The sequence below is a fragment of the Papio anubis genome, chromosome 7 (assembly GCF_008728515.1).
Source record: "Papio anubis isolate 15944 chromosome 7, Panubis1.0, whole genome shotgun sequence".
Lineage (NCBI taxonomy): Eukaryota > Metazoa > Chordata > Mammalia > Primates > Cercopithecidae > Papio > Papio anubis.
The window spans coordinates 160,464,853-160,476,201 of NC_044982.1; the positions used below are offsets into that span (position 1 = coordinate 160,464,853).

At 48.9% G+C, this 11,349-nt stretch overlaps 1 long non-coding RNA gene and 7 other non-coding genes across 48 annotated transcripts in view; all 8 read right to left on the minus strand.

Moving 5' to 3' along the window:
* LOC101015939 overlaps nucleotides 1-11,349 on the minus strand; it is an 84,014-nt gene that overhangs the window by 43,387 nt on the left and 29,278 nt on the right. For 38 of the 41 annotated variants that reach the window (XR_004185290.1, XR_004185288.1, XR_004185296.1 and 35 more), the window contains 7 exons: nucleotides 9,780-9,910; nucleotides 8,934-9,201; nucleotides 7,124-7,255; nucleotides 6,012-6,145; nucleotides 4,019-4,151; nucleotides 2,907-3,040; nucleotides 1,759-1,888 (listed from right to left, as the gene is read on the minus strand). This is a non-coding gene — a long non-coding RNA (uncharacterized LOC101015939). The remainder of the gene's footprint in view (nucleotides 1-1,758; nucleotides 1,889-2,906; nucleotides 3,041-4,018; nucleotides 4,152-6,011; nucleotides 6,146-7,123; nucleotides 7,256-8,933; nucleotides 9,202-9,779; nucleotides 9,911-11,349) is intronic. The other 3 variants (XR_004185301.1, XR_004185312.1, XR_004185309.1) reach the window with 3 other exon arrangements.
* Nucleotides 1,605-1,696, minus strand: LOC116276127. The gene has a single exon (XR_004185567.1). It is a non-coding gene; the product is annotated as a small nucleolar RNA SNORD116 (small nucleolar RNA).
* LOC116276134 lies at nucleotides 2,753-2,844 on the minus strand. The gene has a single exon (XR_004185574.1). It is a non-coding gene; the product is annotated as a small nucleolar RNA SNORD116 (small nucleolar RNA).
* LOC116276150 lies at nucleotides 3,861-3,956 on the minus strand. The gene has a single exon (XR_004185590.1). It is a non-coding gene; the product is annotated as a small nucleolar RNA SNORD116 (small nucleolar RNA).
* Nucleotides 5,862-5,951, minus strand: LOC116276135. The gene has a single exon (XR_004185575.1). It is a non-coding gene; the product is annotated as a small nucleolar RNA SNORD116 (small nucleolar RNA).
* On the minus strand, nucleotides 6,970-7,061 carry LOC116276136. The gene has a single exon (XR_004185576.1). It is a non-coding gene; the product is annotated as a small nucleolar RNA SNORD116 (small nucleolar RNA).
* Nucleotides 8,779-8,871, minus strand: LOC116276152. Its single transcript, XR_004185592.1, has one exon. It is a non-coding gene; the product is annotated as a small nucleolar RNA SNORD116 (small nucleolar RNA).
* LOC116276141 lies at nucleotides 9,447-9,541 on the minus strand. Its single transcript, XR_004185581.1, has one exon. It is a non-coding gene; the product is annotated as a small nucleolar RNA SNORD116 (small nucleolar RNA).

The following is an 11,349-nucleotide window of genomic DNA, read 5'->3' on the forward strand; positions in this document are numbered from 1 at the left end:
TTTCCTTCAGCCTTGAAGCATTTTTACTGCAAGGATCTGTCAACACACTTCACATTCAAGAAACATGTTCAATCACAAATCAACCTCCACCTCAGGGTCTTTCTCACAGGTGCAGCCCAGGGACCCAGAAAAGCACCAGACACACTGAATCCCACAGGGCTTCTAAGGTGCTGCAGCTGAGAACAGCATACATCTTAAGGCACTTGCATGCAAACATGACCGTGGAGTCCAAAACCTATCCATCACTGGTCTGTGAACACTAGCCCTGTCCTACCACACGATGATTATTTCACAAACAAGTCTGTTGTGAAGAATTAGAAAGAATTTAAAAATAGTCTAACATCATGAGGCACTGAGGTATTTAAACACAGCAACCTTGCTGGATTGCTTTTCTAAGTAGAAGTCACCATGATACGGGAGCTCACACACGTATCACCAGGCACCTGAAACACATCGAAGTGTGTGAGCAATTCAGAGAAAAACGACATCAGCCTTTCCTGAGAAAACCATCCCCAAATCAACACAGGGAAACAGGGAGCAAACAACCTTTGCCAGCAGTATGCACAACATGTTGACCTGGGCTGATATCACCTCAAATTTTTTTTTTTTTTTTTGAGACGGAGTTTCGCTTTTTTGCCCAGGCTGGAGTGAAGTGGCCTGCTCTTGGCTCATTGCAACCTCTGCCCCTTGGGTTCAAGCAATTCTCCTGCCTCAGCCTCCCGAGTAGCTGGGATTATAGGTGCCCATCACCACGCCCAGCTAATTTTTTTAAATTTATTTTTAATAGAAATGGGGTTTCGCCATGTTAGCCAGGCTGGTCTTGAACTCCTGACCTCAGGTGATCCACCCGCCTTGGCCTCCCAAAGTGCTAGGATTACAGGCATTAGCCACCACGCCCGGCCCCATCTCAAATTCTTAACGGAGACAAGCATTCCACAGAGGGCCTGAACACAAACCTGACAAACCAAGTCAGTCTGTGGAGTTGAGGGAACATGTGGATTCGCAATTACACTGCCATCCCAGCATCCCAAGGTCATCGTAAATAAACCATATGCACCCTACAACACCCAAAAGAGGCTCACAGTCATCTTTCCATGACCCAGACAGAAGACTGTGTGGTAAATGCATGTGCAGCTCTCTCCCCTTCTAAGTACCAGGACCCTTCAGGGGCCATGCAGTTTGGGTTTCCTCCTAGGGACATACAAGTTCGACATGGATACCCTCTCTGGGCTCCTCTGCAGAAAGCAAATCAGCATCACCATCGTCCTGAGGACTGCCTGCCCCTGATGTTATCCAAACACCATGGGAAGTCCTATGTCCCTGGCCAAGGATAAAAGTGAGTGAAAGAGGTGCCCAGGAATGACCTTGTGCTGTCCCCCACCGTGTAAGCAATAGTCTTCCTCTGAAGGTCAAGGGACCCAAGGGTGCAAATCGCGGACACACCTGACTGCCTGCAACCAAGCTGTCTCTTAGTTACAAATGTCCAAAATTCCCAGCTACTCTCCTTTGCCAGAAAAAGACCCCATCCGAAGCCTTGGTGCAGCCTGTGTCAACAAATGGACGTTGTTCTTCTGTCTCTTGAGCCCCTGATGGAGCAGTGTGCTGGACCTCAGTTCGACGAGGATGACGGTATAGAGTTTTCACTCATTTTGTTCAGCTTTCCAAGGAATGTATATATGGAAGTCATCATCGATCCACACACAATCTCCATCCCTGCAAATGAGGAAACTCAGGGTGCTTTGGAGTAGAATCACTTACATCCAGGAGGATTCCAACAGCCTCTGAAGGAGCGAACACTGTGTATTGTCCAGGGCTTCCTGCCATCTCCAAGGACCACACAAGACGATGATCATCCCTCATGACACAGGTTTGCCTTTTACACCATCACCTGCGAAGTGCACAGGACCAAGAAGCATGCTTCAGAAAGGCAGACAGGTGCACAGGTCACGAGGGCCATGCTATCTGCCCCCCTGTGGTTTATCTGGAATACGCCTGTCTCTAGCTTCCCTTGTTCTCACTTGAACCCAGAAATGTATGGACACAAGTATGCTCGTCTTGGGGATGGTGGCCCTTGGAGTGCATCATCCTGCTGAAGAGCACTGATGTTGAGCATCCTTCTCAACATCCTTGCTTCAACACCTGCAATGCCAGTCACAAAACCATCAAGGCCCTGCACCCCTGAAGAGAAAGTCACTGACCTCTACCTGGTTTGGGATAACCCAGAGCCTCACTGTCTATCAGCCCCAGTTTGGAGAGGAAGCCTACCTGTTCATGCCAAATACACATCCTCACAATGCACAGGATACAAAATGGGCACAGAGGCACAGAGGCTATGCCAGGTAAACACAAGTCCAACATCCTCAGCCAAAGACAAAATGAGCCAACAAATGGCAAAGGTGTAGCCTTTTGCTCTCCCCGCAACCAGAAGGATCTGTCTTCCTCTGAGGGACTGTGGTACCCACAGCTTGAACTCAAGGACAAACTTGGCCACCCTATTATAGGCAGGCTACCAGTTAACTCTTCCCATGCAATCTGCCATTCACCTAGTCCTCCATACAGCGCGTGAGTTATCCGCCCTAGGACACAGAAGTCCTTCAAACAATGAATGTCTTGTGCATGGGAGCTCCTACTCCCCTGTGTCCACCATTCACCCAAAGAAACCCCATCCTAAGCCTGGATGGGACCCTTGGTGGGACCCATGTCAATGAATGAATGTTGGCCTTCTCTGTCTAACCCGTTAGACTAATGTGCTAGACCTCAGTTCGACGAGGATGACGGTATAGAGTTTTCACTCATTTTGTTCAGCTTTCCAAGGAATGTATACATGGAAGTCATCATCGATCCATGCACAATCTTTGTTTCTGCAAATGAGGAAAATCAGGGTGCACTGGGAAGGAACTGCTTACATTCAGGAGGGATCCAACAGCCTCCAAAGAAGCCTACACCATGTGTGTCCAGGAGCTTCCTGGCATCTCTGAGAATAGCACGAGATAATGATTGTCCCTCACCAACATGGGCCTGGCCAATTCATCACGGCCACCTGGGAGGTGAAGAGGAAACATGGGTGTGCTTGAGAAAATCTGACAGATGTACAGTACACAAAGGCCATGTCTTCTGGTCCCCTGCAGTATATCTGGTTGATACCCAACTCTGATTTTACCTGATTTTGGACACAGAAATGCATGGACAAGGGCTCAGGTGCCCCTGTAGTGCATCAGCAGACTAAAGAGCAGTGACACTGAGCATCCCTCTCAACATCCTTATGTCGACACCTATAATGTCACTCACTAAAGCTACGGGGCCATGCAATTTTAATGAGGAAGTCATTGACGGACACTGAGCTGGGGTTAAGCTAGAGACTCTTTGCCTATCAGGCCCAGCTTGCAGTAGGAACCTCTGTGTTCCTGCCATGTGCATGTACTCACAATGAATGGGACACAACATGGGCACGCTTGCCTGAAAGCTATGCCAGGTGACTGGAACTCCACTGTTCTCAAACCAAGAATGAAAAAAAAAAAAAAAAAAAAGGCAAATGTATGTCCTTGTTCTGTCTTCCCAAAGATAATCACTTGTCTTCCTCCAGGGGTTGTGGGAACCCAGAGCCAGGAGTGAAGGACAGTCCTGGCCACCCAGAGGCAGGCTATAGGTTAACTCTCCCTGAGCAACCTGCACATTTGCCTAGTCCCACAGACTGCATGTGTGCTACCCCAGCCTCGTAGACGGAAGTCCAGTACACATAGCCTCAACTCCCCTGTGACTCTCCTTCGCCCAAACAGAATCCCTTCCTAAGCCTGGACAAACACTTCATGCATCAGGAATAAAAAAAAAAAAAATGAGAGTTGTCCCTCTCTAGCCCCGGCGGACCTCAGTTCAGCTAAGATGATAGTATAGAGTTCCCACTCATTTTGTTCAGCTTTCCATACAAGGAATGCATGTATGGAAGTCGTCATTGACACATGCACAGTATTCATTCCTGTAAAGGAAGAACATTAGGGTCTTTTGAGAATTGAACACTTACCATATAAAGGGATCCACCGGCACCCGAAGGAGCCCATGCCACATGTGTCCAGGGGTTCCCTGCCATCTCCAGAGATCCCCCAAGATGAAGTTCATCCCTGCAGCCTCTGTCTGTCTTTGCATGCCCATGCCACCTGGGAAGTGCAGAGGAAAAACAGGTGTGCTTGAGAAAGGCAGGCAGGTACACAGTTTGCAAGGGCCATGCCATTCATCCTGCTATGCTGCATTCCGTATCTACTTCCCATGGGCGACCTCTCTTTGGGGATGTGTGCATGGATATATCCAGGCATGAAGGTAGAAGACAGGCATGCATTTCAAGGGCACAGTCAAACTAGAAAACACTAAGCGTGAGGAACTCTCTCAAGACCACACTTTCACCACTCCTGACTCAAAAGCCATTCTCTTGGCCATCAGAGAAGACAACAGTCATGAGGATATTTCAATGGGGAGAGCTGCAGGGAAAAAGTGTTCCAGCACAAAGAGCAACTTTCCTTCAGCCCTGAAGCATTTTTACCATGGGCTCCTTCCACACACTTAGAATTGAGAAACACAATCACTAATCAACCTCCACCTCTGGGCCTTCCTCACAGGTGCAGCTCAGAGACCTGGAAAAGCATCAGACATGCTGAATCCTACAGGGCTTCTACGGTGCTGTCCCTGAGAACACCATATATCTTAAGCCACCTGCCTGTGAACATGGCCACAGAGTACAAAAGCTCTCTGTCACTGGCCTGTGGATGACAGCCCTCATACAACTGGATGACTGTTTTGCAAAGAAGGCTGTTGTGAAGAATTAGGAGGAACTTGAAAATAACCTAACATCACAAGACAATGGAGAATTTAAGTGCAGAGACCGTGACGGGTCACTTTTCTGAGTAGATGTTACCATGACATGGGAAGTGACACACTCTTACAACCTCAACTGCATTGAAGTGCCTGAGCAGTTCAGAAGCAGATGGCATCAGGCTCTCCTGAGCAAAACTTCCCCTCATCAACAGAGAGGGAGCAACAAGCCCTTCCAGCAGCATGTACAACCTTGGAAGGGTAGAAACCCTGGGCCGAAATCTGCTCAAATGCCTAACACAGACAAGCATCCCACAGGGGGTCCTGAACACAGACCTCTCAATCCAAGTCAATCTGCGAAGTGTCAGGAGCACATGGACTTGAAATCTCATTCCCATCCCAACACCCCAAGGTCATCATGAAATGGACCATGGCACCCTCCCACTCCCAAAAGCAGCTCACAGTCACTGCTTCACACCCACATGGAATGCTGTTTGTACATGCATGCACAGCCCTCTCCCCTTCCCACCACCAGTACACTTCAGGGACCACAGGACTTGGGTTTCCTCCTATGGACATACGAGTTTAACATGGATACTGTCCCTGGGCTCCTCTGCAGAAAGCAAAACAGCTCACCACCCACCTCATGGCTGCCTGCCCCTGATGCTACCCAAATACCTTGGGAACTCCCACATCCTCGACTGAGGACGAAAGTAAGTGAAAGAAGTGTCCAGGAATGATGTGCTCTCTCCCCACAGGAAAGCAATGGTATTCCTGTGTGAGGGGGGAGGTGACGAATCAAAAGGGTATGAATCAAGGACACACGTAGCCATGCACAGGGAGGCTATTGGCTACTGCTTCATGTGCCACCTGCAGCTTCAAGTTCTGCAGCTTCCTCTTAGAGGAAATTCCTTCAACCAAGCTGTCTCTTAGCTACAGAAGTCAGAAAAGCCCAGACACTCGCGTTTGCCCAAAGGGGACCACATCCTAAGCCAGGGTGTAGGCCATGTCAACAAACAGATGTTGGCCCCTCTCCCTGCCCTCCAATGTAGCAGCGTGCTGGACCTCAGTTTGACGAGGATGACGGCATAGAGTTTTCACTCATTTTGTTCAGCTTTCCAAGGAATGTATGTGGAAGTCATCATCGATCCAGGCACAATCTTTGTTTCTGCAAATCAGGAAAATCAGGGCTTTGGGAAGGACTTGCTTACATTCACGAAGGATCCAAAAGCCTCTGAAGGAGTCCATGCCACATGTGTCAAGGGGCTTCCTGGCATCTCCAAGGATCACATGAGAGAATGATCATCCCTCGCAGACACAGGCCCTCCTTCCATGCCAACACCACCTGGGAGGTACAGATGAAACATGGGCATGCTTGAGAAAGGCAGACATGTGCAGAGGTCATGAGGGACAAGCCATCTGGCCCCCTGAAGTAATCTGCAATCTGCCTGTCTCTGGCTTCATCTGTTTATGGACGCAGAAATGCATAGATACGGGAATGCACGTCTAGATCCTGGGAGCCCACGGAGTACATAACCCCACTAGAGAGAACTGATGTCAAGTGTCCCTTTAAACACCCGTGCACACCTGTAATGTTGATCACAAAAGCCTCGGGGATCTGCACCCCTAATGAGGAAGCCTTTGACCTACACCAGATTTGAGATAAGCCAGAGACTCGTTGCCTATCAGCCCCAGCTTAGGGCAGGAGGCCAACTGTATGTCTTCATAACACACAGGATACAATAGAGGCACCTTGGCCTGGGTGTGTAGCATCCAGGTGACCACAAATCCATGTATGTAGACAGGGATAAAAATGAGGCAAAAATGTGGCCTTTTCCTCCCTTCCCAATGAGAAGGACCTGCCTTCCTCCCGATGATGAGAGAACCAAAAACTAAGACTCAAGGACAAACTAGGGGGTGCAGAGCCTAAGTCCTTTGTGCCACCTGCACATTCACCTAGTCCTGAACACTGTGTATGTGCTACCCTGGCCTCACTAAGAGATGTCTGTCACACAAGGACTCTCCTGTCCATGGGAGCTCCCACTCCCCTGGGGCTACCCCTTGCCAAAAGAGAACCCCATCCTAAGCCTGGACAGACCCTTTGGTGCAACCCACGTCAATGAGTGAGAGGTGGAACTCTGTCTCTAGCCCCTGTTGAAGCAGTGTGCTAGACCTCAGTTTGAAGAGGATGACGGTATAAAGTTTTCACTCATTTTGTTTAGCTTTCCAAGGAATGCATGTGTGGAAGTCATCACTGATCCATGCACAGTCCTCATACCTGCAAAAATGGAACATTAGGATCCTTTGAAAAACCAATACTTACCATCCTGAGGTGTCCACCAGCCTGAAGGAGACCATGACACACATGTTTACAGGCACTTCACCATCTCCAAAAATCTCCCAAGATCAAGATTGTCCCTTGTGGTCACTGGCCTTCCTTTCATACCAACGCCACCTAAGAAGTGCAGGAGCAAAACATGTGTGCTTGAGAAAGGCAGTGAGGTGCATAGGTGGCAAGGGTCATGTCATTTGTCCTGCTGTGGAGTAATCTGTATCTACCTCTCATGGGCTCCCCCTCTTTCTGCACACAAGCATGGGTTTGCCCAAACATGAAGGTAGGAGGCTGGCATGAGTTTTGAAGGCACCATCAACTAGAGAACACTAAGCATGAAGAACACTCTCAACACCACTCGTAACAACTCCAACTCAAAAACCCTTCTCTGGGCCATCAGACAAGACAAAGGCCATGGTGATACTTCAGTGGGGAGAGTTTGGAGGGGAAACCTCTTCCTATGCAAAGGTCAACTTTTCTTTGGCCTTGAGGCATTGTCACCTCTGGAGTCCTTCACACTCTTCCGATCCGGACACATGTAAAAATCACAAATCAACCTCTATGTGCACTACACAGGTACAGCTCAGGGACCCAGAGAAGCACCAGGTACTCTGAATCCTACATGACTTCTAAGGTGCTGCAGCTAAGAAAACAAGATCTTAAGGCACTTGCTTGTGAACATAACATCAGAGTACAAAACCTATCCATCATTGGCCTGTGGATGGTAACGCTGTCCTACCACACAATAACTACTTCACAAACACTGCTGTGAAGAATCAGGAGGAATTTAAAAACACTCTAATATCAGGAGACACTGAGGTATATAAGTAAAGAGACCTTGACAGGTCACATTTCCGAGTAGAAGTCACCACGACATGGGGAAGTACACACTCTTATAAGCCCCCAATGCATCAAGATGTCTGAGTGGTTCAGAGGCAAATGACATCAGGCTCTCCCAAGCAAACCATCCTGAGGACACCATGAAATGGACGGTGGGCACCCTGCAATGTCCAAAAGAGCCTCACAGTCATCACTCCATGACCCACATGGAATGATGCCAGGTAAAGGCATGCACAGGCCTCTCCCTTTCCCACAGCCACTACCCTTCTTGGGCCATGGAATTTGGAATTCTTCTCATACATGTACAAGTTCACTGTGGAGAGCTTCTCCAGGCTCCTTTCCAGAGAGCAAATCAGCATCACCACTGGCTTTAAGATGGGCACCCCTTGATGCTACCCAAACACCATAGGAAGTCCCATGTCCCTGACCGCAGATAAAAGAGAGCTGAAGAAGTGCTCAGGAATGGCACCGTGCTGTCTCCTCCTGTGGAAGAAACTGTCTTCTTCTGGGGGGTGATGAACCCAAGAGGTATGAATCAAGGACAGACCCAGCCATGCAGAGGTGGGCAACTGGATACTGCCCTCCTCTGGCATCTGCAAGTTTACCTTCTCCTGCACACTGACAGGATGCTACCCCACCTTCTCACAAAGAAGTCCTTCAGCAAACATATCTCTCAGCCAGGGGAGTACAAAATACTCAACTACTCAACTTCACTGAAAGTCAACTACATCCTAAGCTCTGGTGCAGACCATGACAACAAACAGATGTTGGCCCCCTAAATCTAGGCCCTGATGGAGAAGCGTGCTGGACCTCAGTTTGATGAGGATGATGGTACTGAGTTTTCGCTCATTTTGTTCACCTTTCCAAAAAAAATGTATATATGGAAGCATCATCAATCTACACACAGTCTTTGTTCCTGCAAGTGAGGAAAATCTGAATGCTTTCAGAAGAAATCACTTACATTCAGGACAAATCCAAAAGCCTCCAAAGGAGCCCACACCATGTGTATCCAGGGGCCTCATGGCATCTCAAAGATCACACAAGACGAAGACAATCTTTCTTGGACAAGGGCCTTCCTTCCATGCCAATGACACTGGGAAGGTGCAGAAGAAATGAGTGTGCTTCAGAAAGACAGGTTCACAGGTCAGGAAGGCCATGTCATCTAGACTCCTGTGGTACTTATGAAATCCGCTAGTCTACGGCTTCACATATTTGTGACCAGAACCTGGCTAAAAATCAATCACAAAACAAAAATGCAAAATGTAGCATTAAGGGTGAAACCAACTTGACAGAGTAACACTAGAAAAATTCATGGGCTACCCAAGTATGACTCTCAAATATATTTATGATAAAGAATTTTACTATGGTCAAAATGACCACAAAAATTGAATGCCAATGCCTGGGTGGTGAAGTATAATGTAATATGACAAAGTTACGTGTGAACCACAATAAGCCCAAGTGGAGGCAACGTGCTGGACCTCAGTTCCGATGAGAACGACGGTATGAGTTCTCACTCATTTTGTTCAGCTTTTCCAAGGAATGTTTTTATGGGGGACTCATCATCGATCCAAGCACATTCAAAGAGCCTGTTTGACACCACAGGCTGGGTCGTGGGTGAGCCGATGACCTTAAAGACCTTTGGCACCCTGGGGAACCCAGAGCTGCGCCACTGAGCAAAAGGTACAGACCATCCACTCTAGGAGAGGAACTCACCAATGCCATTAGCGGCCTACCAAAAAACCACTCATTGTGGATTTTGGAAATCCCAGACACCCTCACTAAGCACGAGGGACAGAGGAATGCTTACCGTCCTGAGCCACCCACCAGCACGGGGTGCACTGTGGATAACCGAAACCAGGACTCTGCGTGGCCTTCATTACTCAGGAGAATCAACTATCTTCCTTCCAGCAGGTGCCACGCCTCCCATGAAAACTGCACCTGAGTAGTGTAAAGAAATCAAATGCACGCTTGAGAAATGGGCCCAGGTCCACTGGTCACCACTTCAATCCTACCCTTACCTGTGGGGACACTTGGATGCCTGCTTCTCCTTGGCCTAGACGACTGACCTCCATCTCCATGAATATATCTTACCTGTGTCACTCTGGACATATAGGAAGTGTGTGTGGCTGGAATGACCTCATGCGCCCATTGCTGCATGTATTTCCCTGTGGCTATGCACACATACACGTGTGTTTGTATCTCCCAACACTGCAACGGGTGGTTATAGTCTGCAGCTTCCAGACCTGATCCCCCCACAAACCAAAGGCTCAAGACCAAGGCCTTCAATCAGTAGGATGTGAACTCTGACCTCAAAGCCATGTGGAAATAGGCCTGAGGTCCCTTGTGTAACAGCCACCACACCCCTGGCGTGAGTACACGCTACTCCTCACAGGGCATCTGACGTTGGGACCAGACACTGTCTCTTGCTGCACTCCCAGGTAAGGCACATCTGGCAGAAAACCAACCAAAACCTGCGCTGGAAGGCACCTTCCCAATGGCCAGAATGTTGCACTGAAACACAGCGTCAAGGTCAGAGACAGTTTTCCCAACCTAGCCAAACGACTTCAAGACATGGGCTTCCTCCACTTCGCTCAGTCCACGTACCCACACTGTGCCCTCAGGATGCCCGAAGAGAACGGCTGCTTCTCCAAGAGGACGTCCACGCCTGATGCCCCAAGGGCCAGGTGGACAGGACACACCACCTGACACTGTCCTTGCACTGGTTACCTCACATGGCTTCCCTGCACTGACCTCAGAGGCAACGTTCCATCATGCAGCCAGCTTGACTGCATTCCCACCCACCACATTCCTACCCAGACTCCCACCCACAACAATGCCTGCAAGTCAACACCACCTCAACACCACCACCAGGTGTAGATAAAAGCTACAGAACCACCAATCCTTTCCAATTTTGCTAAGCCAACCACAGCCTTTCAACGTAGCATGGCAGTCCTGGCTGCACTGTGACTTCAAACGGGCTATGGAAACTGAAAAGCTTCGTCACCCCTAGGGCGTAGCAGAATCCAACACTTGAATATCGCCATCATATAGTGGTATGGTTGCATCCTAAGTCAAAAGGTTCTCTGTGGCAACACCCCTGGGATTGCACATATGTTGCCTGGAATCCGGAATACACAGAGACCTCCATGAACAGCCCCAAGTGTGACTACAGCCCACGGCAGAGGCCCGGGCCAGAGCCAGGGCCAGGGCACATTCCCTCCCAATGTCTTCAGGATACAAGCTGCTTTCAAAGCAGGAAAGATAATCCAGAGCACTATTTGCTCACACGAGCTGGAGCAGGTGGGGCCACCCAGCAATGGCAGGCCAAGAAACTATTTCCAGGAAGATATGCACAACAGTGGAACCCACTACTCTGC